Consider the following 25,389-nt stretch of genomic DNA (forward strand, 5'->3'; position numbering starts at 1 on the left):
TAACGTATATATTGCCACGGAGGCGCGATTCACATGCCCAAAAAACAGCCAATAATCAGGCACACGAGTCCAGAATGTCCAAGTATACCGCTCCATTCACACGCCGCACTTTGGCTCCTTTTGACCCCAAACCCGTAAAGCTGGGGGAGTTTGGTCTCAGCAGAAAGCCTGCTTGCTGCAATTACAGGAAGTTTCTCGAGGTCTTTCGGCGTCGTCTCTTTCCCCATCCTCCGCGCGGTGACCGGCGACGCGCATTCGGTGACCCGTCCCGGAACGTGACTTGGCATCGAGAGGGTACTGCTCCCCTTACTGAGGGAGCTCAGGTCCCAAGCGAGACGCGGCCCCGCCAGCTTTCTAGGCTGCCGCGGTCACCGACCCCCGGGCGGTGGCCAGGCCGGCCGAGGGCGGCGAGAAAGTGAGGCGGGGCTGGTGGGGCGGGGTGGGGAGCGGGGCCCCCAAGGAGGCGGGAGCGCGGGGGAGCCGAGAGCGGCCGCAGCTGCTGGGTCGCGGGCGGCGCTGGGCGGGGAACACGGCCATCGTGCCCACCTGCCGCCGGGGCGCACGTGGGGCGCGGGGTTCGACCTGGACTGTGTCTGCCCGTCCTGGGGCTAGCTGTCCAGCCCCTCTCCGCCCCAGGGGAGGGACAAAGGGAGGGCGGACGGCGGGGCCCGCCCTCTCCCTTCAGCTCTACCGCGCGCAGCAGTCGTGGCTGCCGGTGGGAGACTGGAGGCACCACCCCGGAGCGGAGAAACCAGTTTGGCCGGTCCCGGGGAGCGGAGAGAAAAGGGCAGCCGCAGAGGAAGGGCGCGCGGGCGCGGGGCGGGGGAAGGCGGGGAGCCATTGGCGAGCCGCGAGAGCAGAGTAGCCGCCGCCAACTGGACACGCTGCCCCGGGCCCCGGGCCAGCCCCCGTGCGCCATGAAGCGCTAGAGCCGCGGCCAGGGCTGGGGCTGGGCTGGCGGCGGCGGCCAGGTGCGCAGCGAGAGTGCGGAGAGGCGCGCACCCGGCGGATGCCCCAGCCGGGGCCCGGCGAGCGACAGGTAAGGAGGTGCGCGGCGCCGGGGCCCCCGGACCTCTTCCACGCCCCCCGCCCCGTAGGATCCCGCAAGTCCCCTGGCTGTACTAGGGCGCGCGGACTCCCGGGATGCGAGATGCTGTGGCAGCAGCTGGCCGCGTCCTTGGGCTCCTGAGCCCGCAGGACGGGTGGGATTTGGTTGGGGGTGCCAGGAGCCTTCGTGGCCTCGGGGGTGGGGAGGTACCGCTGACCGGGCAGGTAGCGCTGTGGAGAGGTCCATGGGGTCTTCACCTGCCAGGGCGAGAGGCAACTCGCAGGAGGTGTTTGGGTTCTTCCCTCCTTTCCGCGCATATGTCCGGGGTTAAGCTCCGAGGGTCAAGCCTGGCAGGGCTTGTGCGTCCTTGGGAAGTGCAGCTGGCTTCCCAGCAGTATCTGCCGCCCCTCCGGAAGTCTCCCGTGACCAGGTTCTGCTGCGGTTCCCTTTGGGAGCCGATGTCAACATGTCCGAAAAAGACCTTAAGGCCAAATGTACCTGGCCGCTCCTGCAGGAAGGATGGAGGGTGAACTCGCCTCCACCGCGCCTGCTGCGGGAGCAGGTACCATCCAGACGTCTTCTGTGCGCTTTAATGCCTGTTGAGAAGTGAGGGGGAAGAGAGAGACTTTTTTCCCCCAGTGGTTGTAGGGTCGTATCCGCCAGCTCCCCTGGCACTGCTAAAGGCCATCTCCTTCCCTTCCCAGTTTGGTGCCCAGCGCTGTCACCTCGCTGTGTACTTCCGGAGGGGCAACTTATTGGGGGAGGGGTGTTGCAGAGAATGGCGAATATTTTAACCGCCCCCCCCCCAAGTCCTCACTTCTCCCCAAGTGAAAGAAAAGCTTGAATCGTCCGCCCAACTTCTGCGAGCGAGTGTGCGCCCAGCGGCGGGGAGGCTCAGAATGTAGATCCGTGACAGCTGTAGCGGGAGGACGAGGATGCTGGACGGGGGAGGGTGGTTGACTCGCGCTAGTAAGGGGAACGTGGGCCTCGTTTCCGCCCAGTGAGCCCTGGTCCACCCCACCCGACTCCTTCGGCCCGTCCGCGCCGAGCGAGACCTTGGGTAGCTCCGGACTCCGCCGAGTTCCCCACCCGGAAACTGCCCGCCCTGTTGGCCTGAGAAAAGATTCTGTCCCATCTGCCTGGTTGCATTGCCTTCAAATTTCTGCCTCCGCTCCTTGAGAATTGAGTGAGACAACACAGGCGAAGTGCTTGAGGATCACCGGGCACACAGTAGGTTCCGGACAAAGGTTAACTGTTTTGGGGAACAAAAACTAAAAATGATGTATGATGAAGTCTGCAGTGATAGTAAATACAAGCGCATATAGAGAGAGGAAACAACGCAAAACGTGAAGCAGAAGTTATAATTTTCTTCGTCTCAGGAGTACTTTTGTCTTAGACCTAAAACGCCATTCATTCTGGGCCTGTTGTTGAAGGCCTTATTCAAACCCATTATAAATGCATATACTGTGCAAAAGACGACGAATGGTTCTTAGCTGATTACTCTCTGGGGGAGAAGCCTGCCTGCCTGCAGTTACTCCTCTGAATTCTCTTAATAGTTTTCATTAGGTAGTGGAGGCTTTCTTGTTCTAATTTTAGGTAAGAAACCTTAACTGCTTTCTCAATTTGCCGTTTCCTACTGGCTGTGCTGCGTAACTTTCAGTGATTGTGTGTCTGTTTTTGAGAGGCAAGCAAGGCTAATGCGGCTTCATCCTAGTGAACACGAGTGCCATCTGTGTGGGAGTAGCTCTGGTCTCTTTCAGGCTTTCCATCTGGTTTTTTGTTTTTTTTTTTTTTAAAGATTTTATTTTTCCTTTTTCTCCCCAAAGCCCCCCCAGTACATAGTTGTATATTCTTCGCTGTGGGTCCTTATAGTTGTGGCATGTGGGACGCTGCCTCAGCGTGGTTTGATGAGCAGTGGCATGTCCGCGCCCAGGATTCGAACCAACGAAACACTGGGCCGCCTGCAGCGGAGCGCGCGAACTTAACAACTCGGCCACGGGGCCAGCCCCTCCATCTGGTTTTTATTTTAAGAAAAATAATTAGTGATGGAACTAGGAGGATTTTTGTTGTTGTTTTTGATCGAAGCTTTAAAATAATGATTTGTTAAAGCAAATGACTAAACAAAACGGCAGGTTCAGCACTGGTTCCATGCTTCAACTTGATTTCCGTCTCTGGGACCTGAGCACCGATGGCGCTGACCCGATCTAACTGTAGAATGTTTCTATCCCTGTCTGTCTGTCTGCCTTCCTTTCTCTCCTTTTTCATTCTTTCCTTCCTTCTTTCTCTCCCTTCTAAGCAAGGGGTCGTGGAAAACGTATGGACTTAGATTCCCACACATTTCAGTTCTGTTACTGACTTTAAATTGTACTTACTTTTTACAACTTATTTTTATTATATTTACTTCCTTTTTAAATTGTATAAGCTTAGATGAATTTCTAAGTTTTCTGAACCTCAGTTTACTCATTTGCTGGGAAAAAAGATGTTGAGAGAATTAAGTGAGAGAAAGGTGAGTGAATGTGTTATTTTCCTGTTTTTTTAATTAAACTGATTTTTAAAAAATTAGTATGATGCCCAGGTATTTGGTGTATTTTTGGTATTTTATTGCCTTATTAGTTTGAATGCCGTTTTAGTTTTTCATAAACAACATTCATGGAATCCAGGTGATCCTTGTAACCTACTCTGGAGAGATTTTAATCTATTGGTTACCTTTGCCTTGTAGTTCCAGTCATTGTAAAAAAAAAAAAACCTATGGTCTTGTGAATGCAGAGGAACTTGCTTTTTAGGTACTAGAACAAGTTTTATGGGGTCCATTCATGTCCCTGGCTCTACAGAGAAGAGCCTATACTTTCTTAAGCACTTAATTTTAGAATTTGCTTCTCTCTTTGCTTTTAGATTAGTCTCCTGGGAAGTTTTTCTTTGTGATATCTTTAGCTATCTTGTGAATTTCCAGGTCTGTTTGTTGGCATCATTCGAGGAGATTAATTGTATTCATGCCTGTAGGTGTTTTGTTACTTATTACGATAAGTAAAAATTAATTTGCTGCCAGAAGAGTTTTAGTAACACAAAAAGGAGATAGCTTAGCCTTCTTTATTCTATTAATCAAATTACTCCTGAATTCCCATCCCTGTGCTCAGCTAAAAATAATACTTCAGTCTAAGATCTTTTGCAGTCCAGTGTCACTGAAGACCTTGCATTATGGAAGAAGAGTCTAGAAGCATATATATGTATGTATGCATGTATCTCTATCTATCTGTCTATAACAGTCGTGTTTCTCATTCTTATTCTTAGAAAACAAACGAATTTTTATCATCTGATCATTTAGGAACACGTTAGTACTTTTCCTAGCACTTCGAAATGCATTCCACCTTTACATAAATTGTGGCCCAAACTGTGCACAATGGGAACTGCGTTTGATAACTGGTCCCAGTGAGCACCGAGCCCAGAGGCAGCAATGACATAGAGGTTGGTAGCCTGAGCTTGGGAATCCTTTGACCCAGCTCAGAATCCAGCCGTCACCGCTTCCCAGTTGTATGACCTACGGCAAGTTACTCAATCCTTCCTGCTTGTTTCCTCATCTGTAAAACAGAATAATAATAATAATGCTACCTGCAAGGTTGTGTGAGGAGTTCCAAATGAGGGGATTTAGCTAAAAGGGTTTAGCCCAGAGCTCAATAAAAAGTAGTCATTAATATTACTGTTGTGGTGGTGTTGATATAGCGCCGTAAATATTTATTGCTCATCTAGCAGTTGCCTTTCTCCTAGACTGCGGAGCAAACCCTACTCTCTCTATGTGTTAGTATTTATTTAGCAAACATTGGTGCCTGTTTGCTCCAGGCCCTGGCAAGAAAGAGTCTCCTAGAGTAGGGGTGAGGTTCTGAACCTCCAAATCCACGGCTTGAGTCCTAGAGCCCAGGTGTTGTGGAGGTGGCACAGAGGACCAGGGTGCTCACTGACCTAGGGACATGTCCACTCAGTCACAGCCATGAGGGGCTCTGGCTGCTCTCATCTGGGTGCTCCCTGCTCCTGTGCAGTGGGGGCCCTTGGGACATACCGAGCTCTGCTGTGTCTTGTTTACCCCCACTTCCTGTCTGTCTTTCCTCTCCCTCAGCCTTCATACTCCTGTTTAAAAAAAATTACTCTTCCCTGTTCAAAGGTCAGGTGTTTCTGAACAGTGACTCTTCTTTAGAGGATCAATGCTCTCCACGTGGTTTCTTAGTTGTGGCGCCTGAGAAGCATCGCTAATGAGAGAGACTCTTGGTACCATCCCATTCATTCATTCATTTTTAAAATGGCTTGAGCATCTTCTCTAAGCACTACGCTGGGGATTACCTCCCTGCTTCATGGAAAGCCTGTGAGGGTCTCAGAGGGCCTGAGTTGCGGGATCTTTTTCTTCTTTGGTAAGAAAGTAGACCAGGCGCGTTCTCTCTCTTCCCACTCTGGACATTTCTCCTTCTCTGCATGGGGAGATGGTTGCCTTAGACTCTGGAGGATGGCCTAGGCCACTTCCAGCTCTGAAGCTCTGTGTTCATTATCAGTGTCCATGTCTAGTGAATTCGCATTTAATAAGGGAGAGCTGGGCCTGGAAGCTGTGCAGGGGCAGTGGTGGGAAGCTGGCTCTCAGTCTGGGGAAAAGGCACTGACTTCTGGGGCGGGGGTTGCAGGGGCGGAGGTCACCCTTGTTCCAGGGCAATCCTTGAGTAGCGATGACCGCCTCCCCACAGCATGACCAAGAAGCCTGGCACTTCTGCATCGAGTACATGTGTAGACGACCTTTGGCTGGTAGCTTTGGTCTTTATTTACAGGGCTGTCATTTATGGCTTTGTCTCTTTGCAGAGTGGCTTTTGTTCTACTAGAATTGAGGTTTGTTTGATTTAGAGCAGGCAGTGTTTGGAATCACTTTTCTAGCCTTTACTTGAGTTGAGGTGGAGTATCTTCATTGGAACTCCTCAGGCTCCGAGCATTATCCTCATACAGCCTCTGAGCATCCATTCTTGCTTGGGGAAGCTCCCATGGTTTGGATGCATTATTTAAAAAGTGTGATGTGACTTGTACGCAAATCTTTGCTTTGTCTTCTTGGGACGCAGTGAACTACTGAGACCGTTCTTTGAGATCTGATCCAGAAGAAGTGTTTACATTCTCTATAAGAAAACAGGGGTCGGCCCGGTGGCGCAGTGGTTAAGTGCTCACATTCCGTTTTGGCGGCCCGGGGTTCGCCGGTTCAGATCTGGTGTGCAGCCATGGTACCGCTTGGCACGCCATGCTGTGGTAGGTGTCCCACATATATAAAGTGGAGGAAGATGGGCATGGATGTTAGCTCAGGGCCAGTCTTCCTCAGCGAAAAGAGGAGGATTGGCAGCAGTTAGCTCAGGGCTAATCTTCCTCAAAAAAAAAAAGCCAAAAAAACCCCCAGATAACCATTTGACTTGGGTGGTTTAAATATTCACTCATGTGGGGAGATGGGTCCGATTTTGTATATTTCATGCTGGAAAATATTGGTCCTCTTGCCATGTTGGAAATAAATTTTGGGGCCTTAAGCTAGGCACTAGAAAATCTTATATAAGCCTCCAGAAGTTTTGATAAAACAAGGAAACTAAGTGCGTGGGGTTCATCAGACTGCAGAGATTATGAGAATTAAGTGAAAATCTGTACCTGGTTTTTGGTACTAGAATGACTTTGTGAGAAAAGGAGGTTTCTCATGATCTCACTTTAGTGCAGAAGCTTATTTCATGGGAGTTTTGTTTTAATTGCCGTAAAATATTTATAAAATTTACCATTTTAGCCATTTTTAAGTGTGAGTTCAGTGGCATTAAGCACATTCATGATAACCTGCAACTGTCGCCATCATCCATCTCCAGAAATTTTTTAACAACCCATTCTGGAGCTCTGTACCCGTTAAACCCATCTCTCCCTCTTCATAGTCCCTGATAACCTCTATTCTGCTTTGTCTCTATGATTTTGGCGGTTCTAAGGTACCTCATGTCAGTGGAATAATACATATTCGTCCTTTTGTGACTGGCTTATTTCACTTGGCCTAATGTCCTCAAGGTTCATCCAAGTTGTAGCTTGTATCAGAATCTCATTCCTTTTCAAAGCTAAATAATATTCCATTGTCTGTACATGCCACATTTTGTTTATCCATTCATCCATCAATGGACACTTGGGTTGTGTCCACCTTTGGTGGTTGTGAATAATGCTGCTATGAACATGGACATCCGAATCTGTTTGTTCATGGGAGTTTTGAGCTCTTATTCTATTTTGTGAGATTTATCTTTCATAGAAAGTGGTTAATATGGGCAGGGACATGTAGTAAACTACACTTTCCTCCAAAATAGCTTGGAGGTAAGAACTCAGGTTACGGAGGGGAGGATGGTCGCGTTGAAGACATGTAAAGGGCAGCCACATGCTTCTCCTTTTCACTTGCAGCTACTCTTACAAAGCTGGAGGTCCTTCGGCATTCCATCACCCAACTGGCCCACAGTGTGGCTGACACTGCTCTGTGCCAGGGAGGGTGTAAAAGCTAGGAGACCTAGCTCCATGATCTGGAGACTTCTGCAAACCACAGCCGCCTTCCAAGAATGACATTATGTGGTGGAGGAGGAAATGTTTAACTTTCCTCCAGAATTGACTTGGATTAAAAATAAAGAAAATTTTGTTGTTCTTGTTGGAGGGAGGGTTAAAATGTGATGATATTTAAATAGACTGTGATGATATTTAAAACTGATATTTCAGTGTTTGAAAAATTGAATACTTAAAAGTCAGATTGTTTTCTACCTCAGGGTAGAATCCATGGTTTTCAAAATAAACTTCACGGCCAAAAATCAGTTATAGACTGTAGAATGGTGGAATTATCAAATATTGCCCCTGTGTAATAATGTGCTTATTTGTGTGGCAGGATGAAAACCAGAAGCCTTGGGGGCCGACACCGTGGCTGACTGGTTAAGTTGACACGCTCCACTTCCGTGGCCCAGGGTCTCACTGGTTCGGATCCTGGGCGCGGACATGGCACCACTCATCAGGCCACGCTGAGGTGGGGTCCCGCATGCCACAACTAGAAGGACCTACCTCTAAATATATACAACTGTGTACTCGGGGGATTTGGGGAGAAGAAGAAAAAATGGAAATAAAAAAAAAATCTTAAACCCCCCCCCCCCAAACCAGAAGCTTTTCTATAATGATTAGATGTCAGTCTACTAGGTTAAAGACATCTTAATCTATATTTTCTAGAAAGCAATAGACTATCATATGAGTTTATGCTTATACTGTGCCCTGAAAATTAGCCAAAATAAGGATTTGTGTATTTAAAAAGCAAGATTTTTTTTTATGGGAAAAACAAAAGCTTCAAACTAACCTCAAATACCACCATTCTTGGGTATTATTCCTTCCTTCCCTATGCCAGTCACAGCCACAAAAAAGATATTGGGGCTAACATGGGTAATCTCTCAGAGTTTTGATACTTTATTTGTCTGGTTCAGCTTGATTAAGATTGTTTACAATTTTTTTTTCAGTCTTGAGCTTCCCCCTTTACATTGAGAAATAAGGTGAAAATTCTCCAAGGTCAATTTGAGAACCTCAGACTGTGTGAGTGGTGACGTAGGTAGCATCGAATGTGTCCTGGATCTTTGCAGTTGCTCAAACCAACACTCTTTTTAAAGCTGAAGAAAGTTTTCTCAGGCCCTGTATTCTTAGTTAACTATTGGTCTCATTTCTTGAGTTCTAGCTTGAATGGCCAAAGAAATAAACTCATGGCTTCTGCTAGGGAACTTCCTGTCTCCTCAGTCATTCCACAGAGTGGACTCTCTTCTTAGCCTTCAAAGGCTGAAACAAACAGAACCTCATCCATCCATCCAGCCAGCCAACAGATACTTACGGAGCACATCCCATGTGCCTGGCACTTTGCATCTGTCGGCGAATCAAGTAAATAAAGAGCCTGTCCTCAAGGAGCCCACATTCTAGAGAGAGGAGAGAGACAGTGTTTGGTAAAGATAATAAATAGGTAAATTTTATGGTATGTTTGAAGATGAGTGCTACAGGGGATAAAAAGAGGTGAGCAGGGTAAAGGAAATTGGGGTGGGGGGGCAAGGGAGCAAGATGCAATTGCGGAGTGGAGAAAGCGATGTTTGAGCAAAGACTCAGCAGGAAGAGGGTGAATCATGAAGATCTGGGGGAAGAATGTCCTAGGCAGAGGGGACATATGACTCGGTGCGGGTGCCTGGCTCATCTGATGCAGTCTGATGAGCAGGTAGTCGACTGTTCCTCAAACCTGTGAGTGGGGAGGGCAGGAGAGAGGGGGAGAAGATGAGAGCAGGTAAGAGGGGCCCCTCGTGCAGGGCTTCTTGGGCATGGAAGAACTTTGGCTTTGACTTTGTGGAAGATGGGTGGGGAGTTGGTGTATGACGTTACCATTGGAGAAGCGTGATCTGTGATCTGACTTGCCTTTCAAAAGGGTCATTCTGGCTCCTGTGTGGCGACCAGGCTTGGGGAGGGCTCCTAGGGAGGGAGACCAGTTAGGAGGGTAAACCAGGTGAGCCATGATGGAGGCTTGGCTCAGGGTGAGATGTCTGAGGGAGAGAAGGTTGTGGATATATTTTAAAGGTAGAGCCAACGGGATTTCCGGACAGATTGGATATGGGGTGTGGGAGAGAGAGGAGCCAAAGATAACTTTCTTGGCAGAGCCTGGGTTGCAAATGGAAATCTGAGTTTGAGAACTCAGAACTGTAAATTCAATGGGCTGTGTTCAGATCACGCATAATCAGTTATAAAGAGGCTCTTCAGAAATATGCATATTTGTATAAGGTTTTCGTTGATAGAACTTTGTTTATCATCAGAGCATGTCTTCCCACTTTGGCGGGGAGGGGAGGGGTGTCAGAAAGAGATGGTTTGGTGAAGGTGAGGGCTTTACTTGTATTGGAAGGAAGATGGTCTGTAATCCACAGGGTATGTGGGGCAAGGAGGCGTCTGCCGCGAGAGAAAACAGGCTGCTGCCCCAGGGCTGCTGCCAAGGGCCTGCTCGCTTCCCTCCTCCTTGCTGTGTGCTGCCTAACTGGGAAGGCAAGCTCTTCCCAACCCTCGAATAGAGGCGGCCCCCTCCATCTCCATACATATACGTTTTCTTTTTTTAAAACGGCTTTATTGAGATATAACTCATGTACGATACAATTCATCCTTTTAAAGTGTACAAGTCAGTGGTTTTTAGTATATTTACAGAGTTCTAAAACCATCACCACAATCTATTTTAGAATCTTTTCGTCACTCCAAAAGAGAAATCCTGTATCCTTAACTGTCACTTGTATTCCCCTCTCCCCCCAGCTCCTGGCAACCTCTAATCTACTTTCTGACTCTATGTATTTGCCTATCTGTACATTTTATATAAATGGAATCATACAACATATGTTCTTTCGTGATCCACTTGTTTTGCTTAGCATAATCATCCATGGTGTAGCGTTTATTAATACTTAATTTCCTTATATTGCTCAATATAAGTTACTTTTGCACGTGTTGCATTCTTGAAAAGAACATAGGAAATGGAAATGTGTATTAATCAAAAATAGATAGACTTACATGTTATAAAAGGAATTGCTTGTGTCCAGAGAGCTAAATATGTGTGTGGGTATATGTGTGCATTAGTTTGTTGTCTTTCACAGTTGAATGCAAAGTGTGTAGAATTTGTGAATGAATCTAAAGACTAGTGGCTTTGTGGTGGCCTAATGATTTTCTTTCATTCAATGATTCAACAATTATTTATTTATTTATTTTTTAAGGATTGGCACCTGAGCTAACAACTGTTGCCAATCTTTTTATTTTATTTTTTTCCTGCTTTTTCTCCCCAAATCCCCCCAGTACATAGTTGCACATTTTAGTTATGGGTTCTTCTATTTTGGCATGTGGGATGCCACCTCAACATGGCCTGATAAGCGGTGCCATATCCGTGCCCAGGATCCAAACCCGTGAAACCCTGGGCCGCCAAAGCGGAACATGTGAACTTAACTACTCGGCCACAGGGCCGACCCCTCAACAATTATTTATTAAATACCCTCTAACTCCAGGCCCCGTGCCAGGTACTGGTGGTTAATACAGGGATGAACAAAAGACACAGTCCTCCCCCTTGTGGAGCTTACAGGATTGCTGGGGGTGGGGTGGCAGGAGTAGATAGTAAACAAAATATTGAATGAAAGAGATATGAAACAAACTGATATTAGAATTACAATCTATGATAAGTGTTTAAAGGAAAATAAGACATTACTAAGAGAATAATGAGGGCCTACTTTAAAATGGCCCCAGAGGAACCCAAATGGCCATTGATGGATGAATGGCTAAATAAAATGTGGTATATCTAGACAATGGAATATTATTCAGTCTTAAAAAGGAAGGAAATTCTGATCCATGTTACAACATGGATGAACGTTGAACGCATTATGTTAAGTGAAATAAGCCAGATACAAAAGGACGAATATTGTGTAATTCCATTTATATGAGGTATCTAGAGTGGTCAAGTTTACAGAAAGAAAGGAGAACAGTAGGTACTAGAAGCTGAGAGGCGGGGGAATGGGGAGTTATTGTTTAATGCGTACAGTTTCAGTTTGAGATGATGAAAAAGTTCTGGAGATGGATGGTGGTGATGGTTGTACAATAATGTGAATGTACGTAATATCACTGTACCCTTAAAAATGGTTAAAAGAGTAAGGGTTATATATATTTTACCACAATAGAAGAATCAGTGCAGGAGGGTCTCTTGGAGGAGATTATACTTAAGTTGGGACTTGAAGGATGAGAAGGCATCAGTCAAGGCTTCCCCTGGTCCAGCCAATGGGAACAGCATGTGCAAAGACCCTGTCATGAGATCTTAGTGCTGTGTTCTAGGAACTGTGAGAAGGCCAGAATAGCTGGGGGGGAAGTGATGATGGGGCCAAGAAGCATGTGATGAGGTGGGCAGCAACCAAGCTGATAGAGAGGCATTAATGTAGTTTTAAGCAGAGTCACGTGATTTGATTTCTGATTTCAGCTGATAACTCAGGTTACGATATGGAGAATGAGTTGGGGGGCAGAGGACCAGTTAGGAGGCTGCTGTAGGGTCGGTGAGAGAGATGAACGAGGCTTGGGTCAAGATGACAGGAGTGGAGATGAGAACTGGGGGGTAGGAGCTGCATTTTAGATGTGGAATCCTGATGTTGGTGATGGGTTAGATTTGAGAACTTCACAGAAGGGACGTGTCAGATGATTCTCAGATTTCTAACAGAAGTAACTAGAGATAATGGTGTCAGAGACAGAGGAGCAGACTGGAAGATTAAGAATTTGCTTTGGTCACGTTAAGTTCCAGTTGCTGGGACACCCAGGAGTGGCTAGAGGTCAAGCTTTGATAGATTCAGAAGTCTCGGCTGGACACGTGGAGCCTTGGGAAGTGGCACCGTCCAGTTGGTTTGAGGAACTCCACAGGGACATTGGGAAAGCTGATGAAACCAGTGCTTCCTATCCTTAAGGTCAGCCTTTTAATTCTAAATTTCGTGAAATCATACACTCAGCTATTTTTTGAGCAATAAAGCATTTAAGTTTGAACACGCCTAGCTTTGTGGATGGACAATGATGGTGAAAGGCTGATGCAGCGTTGTCTAGAAGGCAGGACCGTAATACACAGCTCAAAATGTTTATCAGATGCAGGAAAGCGCCAATTGTATTTAACTCGCTAAAGTCAGGGAATTTCTCAGGGAAAAATAGAGTATTTAAATTGTCTGATGTGGCCTCTTCTAAAAACCAAATCACTCCTTCTAATAGTGTGTCTCTCTAAAAGGTGGTATGACAAAATGGTGTTGCCCTTGTTGGCAAAGTGCTGAACTTCCACATGTAGTATTTACTCACTCAGTCCTGTAGGGGATGTATTTATTGGCCTCTTTTTGCCAAGTGAGGGAACTCTGACTTGCCTGAGGTCTCAGAACTAGGAATGGACAAAACCAGAAATTGAACTCAGGTTTCTAGAATCCCAAGGTGAGTGTTCTTTCCAGTACCTCACAACTGATGGTCAGAAAAGGAATACAAATGACCCAGAAATAAGTTAGCAAATAAAAGTAAAGGGCATACAGCTAAATTTGAATCGCAGATAAACAACAATTGTTTTTTAACATAAGTATGTCCCGTGTAATACGCTAAAAATTATTTATTGTTTATCTAAAATTATCTAAAACTCAAATTTAACTGTGTGTCTTCTATTTTATTTGGCAGCACCACCCAGAATTTGTAATTTGAGAACTACCTGTATGTTCACGCTCCATTTGACAACTCCTGGATCTTCCGTGCATTTTTTAAAATTTGGGGATGGGGGTAGGAGGAGGATTGATTTTTTTTTTTTCCTTCCTAGTCTTTCAAAATGGCTGTGTTATGTTATTTTCCTGGTCTTTAATGAATGTTCATTATTTGTAATAAACAGCAGCCTGGTATTTGGGAACAGGCCATGGGTTCAGGAGATGTCTGATCTGGCCAAGTCACTGGCCAGTTCTTTGACCTTGGCTAGTAAAAACAATGCTTCATGTTTTTAGACCTCTTCGTGGTTTTAAAATCTTCTCATCTGGGGGTTAATAGGGCAGGCATTATCCCCATGGAACGGATGAGAAACCCAAGGAAAAGCAAGGTTTGGGGAGTGGGCAGTAGTCAGAACTGGCCTGGGGCAGTCTTCCCAACCCCCAGTTTGGTGCTCAGTTAGTTTTCTAAGCTCCCATTTCTTTGTGTTTCAAATCATGGTCCTGATGTTTTATAGGGTGTCTTCCTGATGTAATTCCATGACTCTGTGGTCTCATCTGTCATTAGAGTCCAATTTTAAAAAGTGACATGGTGGAAATAATGTGAAGCATTGTAGGTTGAGAAGACAGTGGGACACATGCTGCATTGGCAGTCGTGGATAGACTCCCTGTGCATTCCATATGATGTTGTAGGTAGTATTTGAGAAGAATTGGCATCCAACATTTTGAAGTAGCAAGCTCAGTTTCTTCCGAGGTGAGGCGTTGTCTTAATAACAGTGATGCTTACTGGGATTTTTGAAATCCTCATGCTTAAAGTGTAGCTGTCCCAATGGACACCTCCCATATGAGTAGACCTCAATCTGGATAGTGCGTATTCTGTATTTTGGGGAGTTCTTTCTGTTTCTTTTGGAATATACACTTACTCTGTGCAGCCAGTGCTGACCATATTCCTTAGCACACAGTAGAAACTCAACAAGTCTGTGTTGAATGAATGATTAAAACAGACCATCTCCTTGATGACCACTTGGAAGGTCATTAATTTCACTTTTAATACTTGATTTAGGGAACTACAGCTGTGTTAGAAATAGTCCTTGCCCTTCAGATATTTAATATTTAGTCGGGGAATTGGACAAAACCACTTCTAGCTAAAGTACGAGGCAGTTACGGTTTTCACACAAAGAAAAAAAGAAACATACGCTTTTCTGATGGCAGATATATACAGTAGGTTCTGTTTTGTTCATTCCATACTCACTTTTATAAAGTATTTTTATGTCTGTGCAGTGAATACTACAGATCCCTTTAGAAGATTTATAAAATATCAAATGAGGCCTTTTTATTTTAAATGATTTTTTTTCTGTTTTGAGAAATTTTAAATCTTCAGAAAAATCAAATACTATCAACATTCGTGTACCTTACCACTGACATAATTAATAGCATTTTTAAATGAAGAGACTCTTTTTAAAGTTGAAAATCAGTAAAGCTGTGCAATCAATAAGGCATTGAAAATCAGTTTGGAAAAAGAAGCTCATGGCAGGACCAAGCCAGAAGAACAAGAGGAAATCCATAGTGTGCCCCGTGCCACCCAGCTTCTAGATGCCTCCATTTTATCAGATGAAGTTATGTTTTCTTATATACAGTTTCCTTTGCAGTGTGTCATAAGAAAATCAGGAAGCGTAATATGGCTTTAATTGCACTTGGCACAGAACTAAGGGAATGTAAAGGTTGGCCATCATTGCAAGAACTGAGTACATTTTATTTGCTAGTAAAATTTTGTTTGCTACATTGTCTATGGCATTGTGCAATTGTTTCCTGTCCAGAGTACCCTTGGAAGTTAATAATCACAAAGTTTATTGTCTTCAAAATTTTATATTTGAATACTTCAAATATTTTAAATAATATTTCTGTTCTAGCGTCCTGTGGGACAGTCCTTGTCTGTCCAATACTTTAGAATTTGTCTGACTGAGCTCTAAGTTTTGTTAGGGATCATTTTTCTGTCCCAACATGTTCAAAGTCAGTGTTATCTTCCGTATCGTGCTATATTTTAACCTCTCTTACTAGACAAAGATGATAATATCTTTCCTTTGTACTTAAGCAAATCTTGATTTTTTTAAAAAAAATTCCCTTTGATGTTTTTTGAGGATTTCCTAGTTTTCACGAACCTTTATTTAGATGACTGCATTTCATTATTGAAATGGAGGGGCTTAGATTAGAAGCTATCCAGCAAAATTTCCAGCTCTAACATCCCTGTTTGAGTTAAATTACTGGCTCCTTCCCTCCCCTACCTCTGCCCCAGTTGGTCTCCACTTAAAAGGTGATCCTGAGATTTTTAGTCTATTTCTTTGCTTGTTTCCTGGACTGTTGCAGGCACTATCTTTAGACTAACTCTGAGCATCCTCCGTTTGCGTCCTTGGCAGTGGTATTAAAACGGCGGGGTTATTAGTATTTCATAATGTGGACATTGTGATAGACTCTTTTAAAGCACAAGATGTTGTTTAAGGAGGAAAGCATTCAATGAAAAAGGATGACAATGAAACATTTGATCATTAAAATGCTTTCAGTAGAAAAGGAATGTTTTCATTCCTGAGGTTAATGGTGCAGTTGCTTCTACTAACTTTACCTGATGTCAAATGCCATTTCCCTCCTAGAATTCTACTGGGACAGAGCACTCTCCCTCTGTCTCAGCGTCTCTGCGTGTACTGTGTTCTTCTACCCTCCCCCTGCCCTGCCCCGTGCTGACCAGGTACTACTCCCCCCTGGAAGACTTCCTGAGCCTTCCCCCTCCCAGGTCAAAGTGAGGGGCCCCTCCTTTGTTCTGGTTGCTCTCTGTACATTCCTGTCCCAGCTCAGATCATTCCATTCCAGAGATGGTAGCTAGCTTTTATTTCCTATGCCAACTCGGCTCGATTTGTCGTAGATGCCTAGACACTGGTTTTCAAAGTATGGTACCAGAAACAGCAACATCAGCACAACTGGGGGCCCCACCCAGCCTTACTGAATCTGAAACTTGCGAAGTAGGACCCAGCAATCTGTGTCTGAACAAAACTTCCAGATGATTCTTTCGCCTGCTCCAGGTTGAGGACCACTGGCCTAGAGGTTTTGATGCATGGGATTCTGAGATCATGGCAGCCATGGCAGAGAAGGGTGTGTTAGGATTCCTCAGGGACATCACCTGAAGCAGGTGAGAAGCTGAACAGATGTGGGCCCAGGGGTGTGCCGTCCCTGAGCTGTATTGTAATTGCTGGTCTTTTTGTCTCTCTCACTAGGCTGTCACCTTGATGAGAAGAGCACCTGGTTCAGGTTCATTAATATGGCCCAGCTTCCAGCACAGTGCTTAAACTGTTGTGGCTGTTCTGCAGTTGCATATTAAGTAGTGAAGTCAGAAGCATGCCTCTTTGCACACTTACAGTCACTGGCATTAGCTGCCATTATTCAAAGATGTTCTCTGAGGGGTGTTGTTGAAGTTGGTTGTTTTTGTAGTGACCCTGGGATAAAGAGAACCCACTGTGGCCTGATCAAGTGAACTTGATGGCTTTCATTCCTTCATTAAGATGCCAGGGGAGAATAACCAAGTTCTTGGACCTTATTACTTAGTAAAATGGTCACAAACAAAAACAGATATTTTAAGATTTTTGCATCAACTTTCGGCACATATATTGCCATCCTTTGCAAATGCCACAAAATACCCGGGATTTTTAGTTGGCTCCTTTTTGGGAAAAGTGGACTCTTGTGACATCTTAGTCCAGATTATAATCTTTTTGCTAATGATGCTTGGAAATTTATAGGCCATTCTGTAACTCTGAGCTATAAAATATTTACATAAAGGGAAAAGCGGCTAAGACCTACATTCACTGTTCTGGTTTGGTTTATGTTATTGTCAAAAGACAATCAAGATAAAGAGTTTTCAGGCTCTTGAGAGTATTTTGGGGTTAGTATAACTACAATTGTTTCCTATTAGATGGAGCAAAGTCAAGCTTAATACTATGTCTTGTTTTATTCAGTCAATTTTAGGTGCTTGTCCATAAGGCCAGAACATGAGAAAATTGAAATGATTTATGGAACTCTTACCCTCAGTTGGTTGTGAGCTTTTTGAGACAGAAGACAGGCACCAGATTTATTAAAAAGACTGCAGAAGAATCCCCAATCTAATCAAGCAGGGGTGATTTTGGCCCCCAGGGGACATTTTAGGTTGTCACAACTCAGCAAGTGCTACTAGCATTTAGTGGTAGAGGCCAGGGACGCTGTGAAACATCCTGCAATGCATGGGACAGCCCCCACAGCAAAGAAGTATCCCACCCAAGGAGTCAATAGTGCTGAGGTTGAGAAATCCTGACCTAAACAACGGGCAGGAATCATCTCAAAATGCTGGAGTTCCTCAGGACTCAGTCCCAGGTACAATTCTCACTCCATGAGGTACTCTCCATTTCTGTGCCTTTAAATGCCCTTCGTGTACACCAGTCCCTGCTGGATTTACATGGCGCCAGCTTTTTCTCCCTGCCAGCCTGTTAGCTCCACTTTTGTATCTCCGGAGCACCCTGGACACAGCACATGCAGCACCGAACCCCAGCCAGTTTAGAAGATGACTTTTCTCCGGCTGGTGCTTAAAGCAGAAACCTGGACCTGAGCAGGGACCCCTGTCTCTCCCATTCTGCACCCCCCCCACCTCCATCTCCAATCCTGGTCCAAGATCTGTTGCTTCTTCCTCCAGAAGATCTTGAGTTCATCTGATTGTCTCCACTGCCACCCCCTTAGTTCAAGCCACCACCGTCTCTCTCCTGAACCATCCTAGGAGCCTCCTAACTGATGTCTCCATTTCCACCCTGTGCCCCCCGACCAAGGGCAGCCAGTCAGATCCTGGAGCACATCCACATCCAGCTGCAAAACCTTTTCTTAGTTCACCATTGCAGTTATAACAACATTTACCTCCTTTCCATGGCTCGCCAGGCCCAGCCTGCCCCAACCCCTGCTTCCTTCCTGCAGTTTCATTCTTCTCCTACTTCAGTTTCTGGAGCATGACAAGCCCTTTCCTGTCCCAGGACTTCCACATCTGTTGCTTTCTTCTCTGGAAAGCTCTGAATGACGAGAAATGCCCTGAATGACTCCTGCTTATCTTTTGCTTTTCAACTCAAGTGTTATTTCCTCAGAGCATTCTCCGACCATCCTAATTAAAGTAGGTCTCTGCCAAGGTATGCCCTCTGCTCTTTTTCCTGTACTCATTATAGTGTAAATCTTTATTTATTTGCAGGATTCTTGGTGTGCTGCTCCATGAGCCTAGAAGCTTCCTAGGAGGGAGGGATGGTGTCTGTCCTGCTTACTACAGCTCGGTGGCTGACAGAATGGCTGAAGCTTGTCTGATTACTATGAGGGGAATGGTGGTGGGAGTCCTTGCTGCCTGGGTGTGTGAATGAATGGAGACTAGCCTGAAGCGGTGAGGGAGGGAAGTATAAAATGTGAGGCTATGGGAGCACAGAGGAGGAAGTTACTCAGGCGTTCAGGAAGCTGCCCAAGAAGAGGTTACATTGGAGGGCAATCTTGATGAATGATTTGGGGTTCCTCAGGCTTGGGAAATAATAAAAAGTTCCAATTGGGGTGGGGGGAATACTTGCCATTAAATGGATCCTGAAGAAAATCTAGCCTCTGATCATGGCCCACACATGGATGCCATGGACCACCCAGAAAGTGGCTTCTTCCACAGTGTACACTACTGGCTTCTCAAACATTAATCTGCATGTGAATTTCCTGGGGAATCTTGCTAAAATGTAGATTCTGGGTTTGGTGGGTGGTGAACTTCTGCAGTTCGCACAAGCTCTAGATGATGCAGAGGCAGCTGGTCTGCAGACCTCACTTTGAGCAGCAAGAACACAGGATGGGGAAGCCCAAATAGATTGTTGAACCAGCCACAGCTCTGTCATCATGTGCCCTTTGATAAATGGTAGAAGAGATGACTTCTGTGTTCTCTCCAATACTTAATTTTTAGACTTTCTTTTCTTGTGAATCACTAAAAAGAAGCATTTTATGGTTTCATTTTAGGCAGCATCTACCAGGTGTTAAGGTTCTTATTTTACATGGGCTTTCCTGTCTTTCTAAAGGAAGTAGAAACATCAAAAGAGTTGTTTTTGAGCCACGTGCGTCCACCCTGTTAAATGTCTGCCATCAGTTTCAAAGGAGCAAAATAAGTACGTTAGTACTTTTGTTAAACATAAATCCATTTAAATATTATCCATGTCTGTGTTCATCTAGGCGCACTCTCTCCTGTAATCTGCACATTATTTCATGATTTCTCTGTAGACCATTTTTAGCTGGGACAGTCTGTTCTTTGCCACCTGTCGTACTTCTGGGCACCCCCATCCCCACCCCAATCAGCCTATGTTATCTTCAGAAAAGACAAACTAGTATTAATCTAGGCTAATCATCATTCAGAAGGTAAATCTCTTTTCCTAAAAGAACCATATTGCAGTCCAGATTCAAACAAATGGATTTCACATTATCTGGAGCCTTCCTTAAGATGTGTAAGCCAGAGGTGACTGAGGAATTGCCTGTGTGTGGGAGTGTGCAGTCCATTCTTAGCTTGGCAGTAAATGAGGTTCTCAAACTTGGCTGCAAATTAGAACCACCTGGGGAGCATCAACTATGTTGATGCCTGAGTCCCCCACCCAGAGATTCTGATTACCCAACCGGGGTACACCTGGGGTGAGTCTAATGCGTGGTTAAGGCAGAGAACTACTGCTTGGAAGGTAGACCCTCTTGGAGTTTGTCCTCTATGGGATGTCTTTTAGTGTGTCAAAAATTCACTCAGGTTTGTGGAAATATCTAAATATGAATATGGGGGAAGTGATTGAAATAAATGAGTAGTAGTGTAACTCAAAGATGGGACTGGATTCTGTAATACCTCAGCTGTGGGTGGCCTTGATCGAGTCACTTAATAGCCTCACAGCTCACATCTGTGTAGTGGTTTGCTGATTACAAAGCACCTTCACATGCAGTATCTTATTTTCACAAGAATTCTAAAGAGAGGGCAGGGACCCTTTGCCCCTTCTGCCCTGTCTTCAGGGAACACAATTCCTTATTGTTTAAGATTCAGCTGCAGCATTTTTCTGGCCTGGAGCCCCTCCCAAATGCTTCCCTGGCTGGGTTAGGGACCGGGCTGGGTTAGGTGTGGCTTCTCTGAGCTCCCACCACCTCTGGGGCATGTCATCCTCTCCTGGCACAGACCATATTGAACTGTAATAATCCGTGTTACGGTTCCTCTCCCCTTGAGGAAAGGGTCATCAGATCTTACTCATCCCAAGGGTCGATAATCCAGGGGGCATTCAGTAACTGTTTGGTGAAGTAAGTTAATCACCACTTTACAGATGGGGCCACTGGGGTACGAGGAGGCTAAATACGGGCCCAGTACTCTCACCTCCCCTAAGCTTTCTGAGCTCTGGATTCCTTTTGTAAAAATGAAGAGTTTGGAACTTTTCTCTAACACCCTTTATAGCTCTAGAATAGGTGGCTCTGTGTTATGATTTTAACTACTTGGTAGTGTTGCAGAAACTCAACAAAGTTCTCCAGACGGGTGTGAAATAGTCTTGAGAATAAAGAGTAAAGAATATGGTCAAAGTAACCCACCTGTTGGCAAGAATGGAAATTCATATTTATGCTTCACTCTAGACCGATCACCAATCCTGACGGCTGTGCCTCAAATTCACGTCAGGAGGTTGAGAGTGGAGAAACTCCTGTGTCCTACCCCTTTTCTCTTCTGAAGTTCCCCAAGTGATTTTGAAGTGGTCCAATGGGCGTTTAAGGCCCACTTTTTGCTGTTCTGGAGGTTGCTCACATCTGACCCGCGGTAGTTATGTGAACTACTGGAAATCCGTATTCCCAATGTCGTGCTGACTCTCCCCCCACAGACACATCTTCCGAGAAGTTTTATTTTTCCTGGTCTCCCCTCAACCCAGCCCTGAATTGGAAGCCAGCCTACCATAGTTTAGCAGTATGATAAGATCTGGCTCTTCTAATTGTTAAATTCCCGAAGCAGTTAATATATGTAAACATACAGCAGGATGTTCCTTACACCTGCACATAATGACTTGGGAGCCAGGCCACAGGGAGCCATTTATAGAGTGAATCCTGTAAAACCTTCAGTTCTGTTTAGAGTATTTGTGAACTTAGGCATTTTCATTTTAAAAGGACTTTTTTTTTTTTTAATATTTTTTCTTCTTCTCCCCAAAGCCCCCCAGTACAAAGCTGTGTATTTTTAGTTGTGGGTCCTTCCAGTTGTGGCATGTGGGACACTGCCTCAGCATGGCTTGATGAGTGATGCCATGTCCACACCCAGGGTCTGAACCAGTGGAACCCTGGGTTGCTGAAGTGGAGCATGGGAACTTAGCTGGTTGGCCACGGGGCCAGCCCTTAAAAGGACTTTTAAAAACATTGACAAGTTGAATATATTTTAATCCTTTTAAGGATTTACTCAAGTAAGTAAAAGATAAAAAAAGATCTTGTTTGCTTTACCTTTTCCAACTTTGGATTTTTAAAAAATTTCTCTATATTTATTGACATCTCTAAAGCAATTTTACATATGCAAACTTGTGAATTTGAGATTCATCAAAATCAAACACGAGGATCAGAAATGTGGGCTTCAAGGTCAGTTGATTTATTTAGCTTTTGAACTCTACAATTTATGTTCACAGTGATTTACAATGAATTTAGCAAAAACTTGAACAACACAAGTTAAGAATTGATAATCATCCCCCCAAAATAAGATATAAACACCATATTCAGTGTTGCTAAAGTAAAAAAGTGAACATTAGACCATAGCTAGTACCAACTTTGATTTTAAAAGTTAGTTTTGAATTTTATTTTTGCCCCTTCTGGGAGTTTTCCAGCTCTCCCTGTGAGTGCTCATAATTCTTTGAAGCTGGTTTGAGTGAAGCTGTGTCTCTCTGGTTTTCATTTTGCTGCTAGACCTTTCATGTTTGTTCCATAAAAGCTGTCTCAAATGACTTCTGACCAAATTGGAGACCCTGCTAAAATGTCTTGGGATTCTCTTTAAGAGGAATTTGTGCCTTCTATTTCTGGGTGTCCTCTCTCCTTGAGTTCAGGCTGGACCTAGTGCTGTGCTTCCAATGAATAGATATGGCAAAAGGGTTGGGATGTCACTTCCAAAGACCCTCCTTTGACTTGCTCTGAGAGAAGCCAACTGCCATGATGTGAGCTGCTGTATGGAGAGAGAGGCATGGCAAAAAAGTGAAGGTGGCCTCCAGCCAACAGCCCATGAGGAACTGAATCCTTCCAACAGCCCTCTGAGCGAGCTCGGGAGCAGAGGCTCCCAGGTGAACCTTCAGATGGCTGCCCCCCTGGCCGACACCTTGATTGTAGCCTGTGAGGGACCCTGAGCCATACCCAAGTTCCTGAGCCACTGCAACTGAGATAATACTTGTGTTTTAAACTGCTAAGTTTGGGGGTGATTTGTTATGCAGCAAAAGATAGCTAAGACAAAGACGAAGATTTAAGGTACAATTAGAGTGTCCCCTGCCTTCGGGGAGCTCACCATCTATTTAGTAAGCTCTTCAGTTGTCAAGCATCACAGGTAAGCCAAGATGGGGAATCATTATCATTGTTTTCTGATGAAGGCTGCAACAAAAATAGTTTCTAAGTGTCAGTTTTTGTCCCGCATATTTTTGTCTGTTTTTTAATTTAACTTTTAGAATAAGTTATACATGCAAATGGTACAACCTTCAAAAGGTACGAAAGGATATAAAGTGTAAAGTAAATCTCCCCGCTCTTTCACCCCGGTACCAGTTCCCCTCCCTAAAGGCACCAGCCATTACCAGTTTTGTTGATTAACCTTCTAGAGATAGTCTTTGCATTTATAAATGTCAACATACATATTTCTACCCTCCCCCCCAAAACCCCAAGAAACAAAATAACAAATGGCATTGGAATTGACTGTCAACCTTGACTTGAAATCAGGAGTATGGCCAATACACAACAGATTGAAAACTTATGAAATTTCTGCCAGTGGATTCTGCTCTTGACTTAATAGATAAGAAATTAACTGGAGGAAACAGTTGAAAAACCTTTGAGAGAGAGGAAGATTACATGTTGCATAATAATAGGGGTGGAGTGGGACCTAGAGAGGCCATCTGGTTTGCCCACTTGCCTTTGTGCAGGATAGTGTTTACAACGTCCAGGTGAGCTGCTTTTGCGAGTCATCCACAAGGAAGTATGATGTTGATCTTTGGGGAAGAGGGGATGAAAATAACTCTCCATATCAGAAAATGTCCCAGACAGTTGTTCCAACCTTCTCCTCCCTTATTTTCAACTAACTTCTCCCTAAGAACCCCTCGTATTGTGAAAAATTAGATTTTGTGGGTGTGTGTGATTTGCTTCTGGGAACAAATCGCCTTTGGGAAACTAAGATGACTCTGGGTTAGACGTGGAATGAGTCCTGAGAACAGATATGAACAAGGAAGTAAAAAGCTTCCTCTCGCTCTTCTACTTCTTTCTGTTGGCCTCGTGGTGGAGTCTCTGGGTAACTGTTGTTAATTGTGTGGGTGGTGTCCCAGGCTGTCAGAAGAGTTAACTCCTTCCCTGGCTGGCCCTGAGACCTTTGCCACACATCGTAATCTGTTCATGTCTCCATTTCCTTTCTGCAAGGTGAAAGTGATTAAACCAGGTGATTAAACTATAACTTTCAGGAATGGCGGAAACCTAATTAACATGACATATGAAGACTAATAAATGCCTTAGAAGAAAGGGGCCTTATGAATTTGAGTTGGTATTCTTGTTATATAGTCATTACCTTTAAAACTACAGGCGGCATGCCAAACAAGTTGCAGGGGAGGCAAAAGAGTAATTGGACAGAATTCAGTTGAACACAGATGTTAGTTTTGTTTCCTTAAAGGAGTAGTATTGACTCTAAATTGAGTCATACAGTATGCTCACCTGGCTTGTTATGCCAAATAACAAGGTTGGCCAATCCTTTGCATTTATTGTTCAGAGACCCATAGAAGCAGCTTACAAATAATGATGATGGTTGATGGTCGGTGACTCATGATTCCTTTGACTAGAATCCAATGTATTGTCTGTTTCTTGTTCTGACATCGTTACTAGAAAATCCCTTTTATTTTAACTCAAGTGACACATTGAGTGGATAGATTCTAAGTGAATGCTTACTTATTTCACTGCACCCTGACAGAATCTCTTTCTATATGTAGGAGAACCAACTAATGTTTCTTTATTTTAGGCCCCTTATCTGTGACCCTGATGACATGAAGTGAGAATTAATTCCTTCCTTCCTTTTTCCTTCTTTCCTTTCTCCCTCCCTCTCTTCCTCCTTATTCCTCCTCCCCCTTTCTCTCTTTCACTCACTTACCAAACCTTTGAGTATTACTATATGCCAGGCACTGTTCTAGATGTTCTGGGTACAGCAGGGAGAAAAAGAGAAAAAGCCCCCTGCCCTCAGGGAGCTTACACTCTCGTGGGGAGAGACAGAGAAGAAGGACACTAACATGAGGTCTGTTGGTTGGTGATAAATACAATGGAAAAAATAAATGGGGACGAGGGGGTAAAGAGTACGGATGACAGAGGTGAAGACTTATGGTTTTATGTGGATGACTAGAGGAGGCCTTGTTAGTAATGTGGCCTTTCATCCAATCAATATGTATCTAAGATACCTGCTGTGTGTCAGGCTCTGCTCTAGGAGCTGGCGATCCATCTGAACAAAAGAAACAAAAATCCCTTCTCTCAGGGAGTGTACATTCTGCTAGGAAGAGACAGACGGTACACAAGTACATTTTAGAGTCTGTTAGAAGGTGGGAAATGGTATGGAAAACGGTATAAAGGAGGAAAAGAGGCATCAGGAAGGTGGGAACTGCACAGTTTAAATTCAGTGGTAGTTGGGCAGGTCCCCTAAAAAGGTGACATTTGAGCTACGATGTGATGAGGGGCTGAGCCTTGTGGTTACTGGAGAGAGTGTTCCAGGCCCAGAGAACAGACACAGCCTGGCCCCCAGGGGGTTCCAGGACCAGGGAGGGGCCCATGTGGCTGGAGCAGAGGGCGTGAGGGTGGTGGAGGTGAGGCCGAGAGGTAAAATAGCAGGCAGACGTTGGGTTTTGCTCTGAGAGAAATGAG

General features: G+C 44.8%; 1 protein-coding gene across 2 annotated transcripts in view; it reads left to right on the plus strand.

The window, feature by feature from the left end:
• The first annotated feature begins 683 nt into the window (after positions 1-683).
• ATP8B1 (ATPase phospholipid transporting 8B1) overlaps positions 684-25,389 on the plus strand; it is a 111,912-nt gene continuing 87,206 nt past the window's right edge. The window contains exon 1 of one of the 2 annotated variants that reach the window (XM_070512973.1): positions 684-1,039. The gene's annotated coding sequence lies outside the window, so the exon portion shown is untranslated. The remainder of the gene's footprint in view (positions 1,040-25,389) is intronic. The other variant, XM_070512974.1, reaches the window with a different exon arrangement.

The sequence above is a fragment of the Equus asinus genome, chromosome 7 (assembly GCF_041296235.1).
Source record: "Equus asinus isolate D_3611 breed Donkey chromosome 7, EquAss-T2T_v2, whole genome shotgun sequence".
NCBI classification, from domain to species: Eukaryota; Metazoa; Chordata; class Mammalia; order Perissodactyla; family Equidae; genus Equus; species Equus asinus.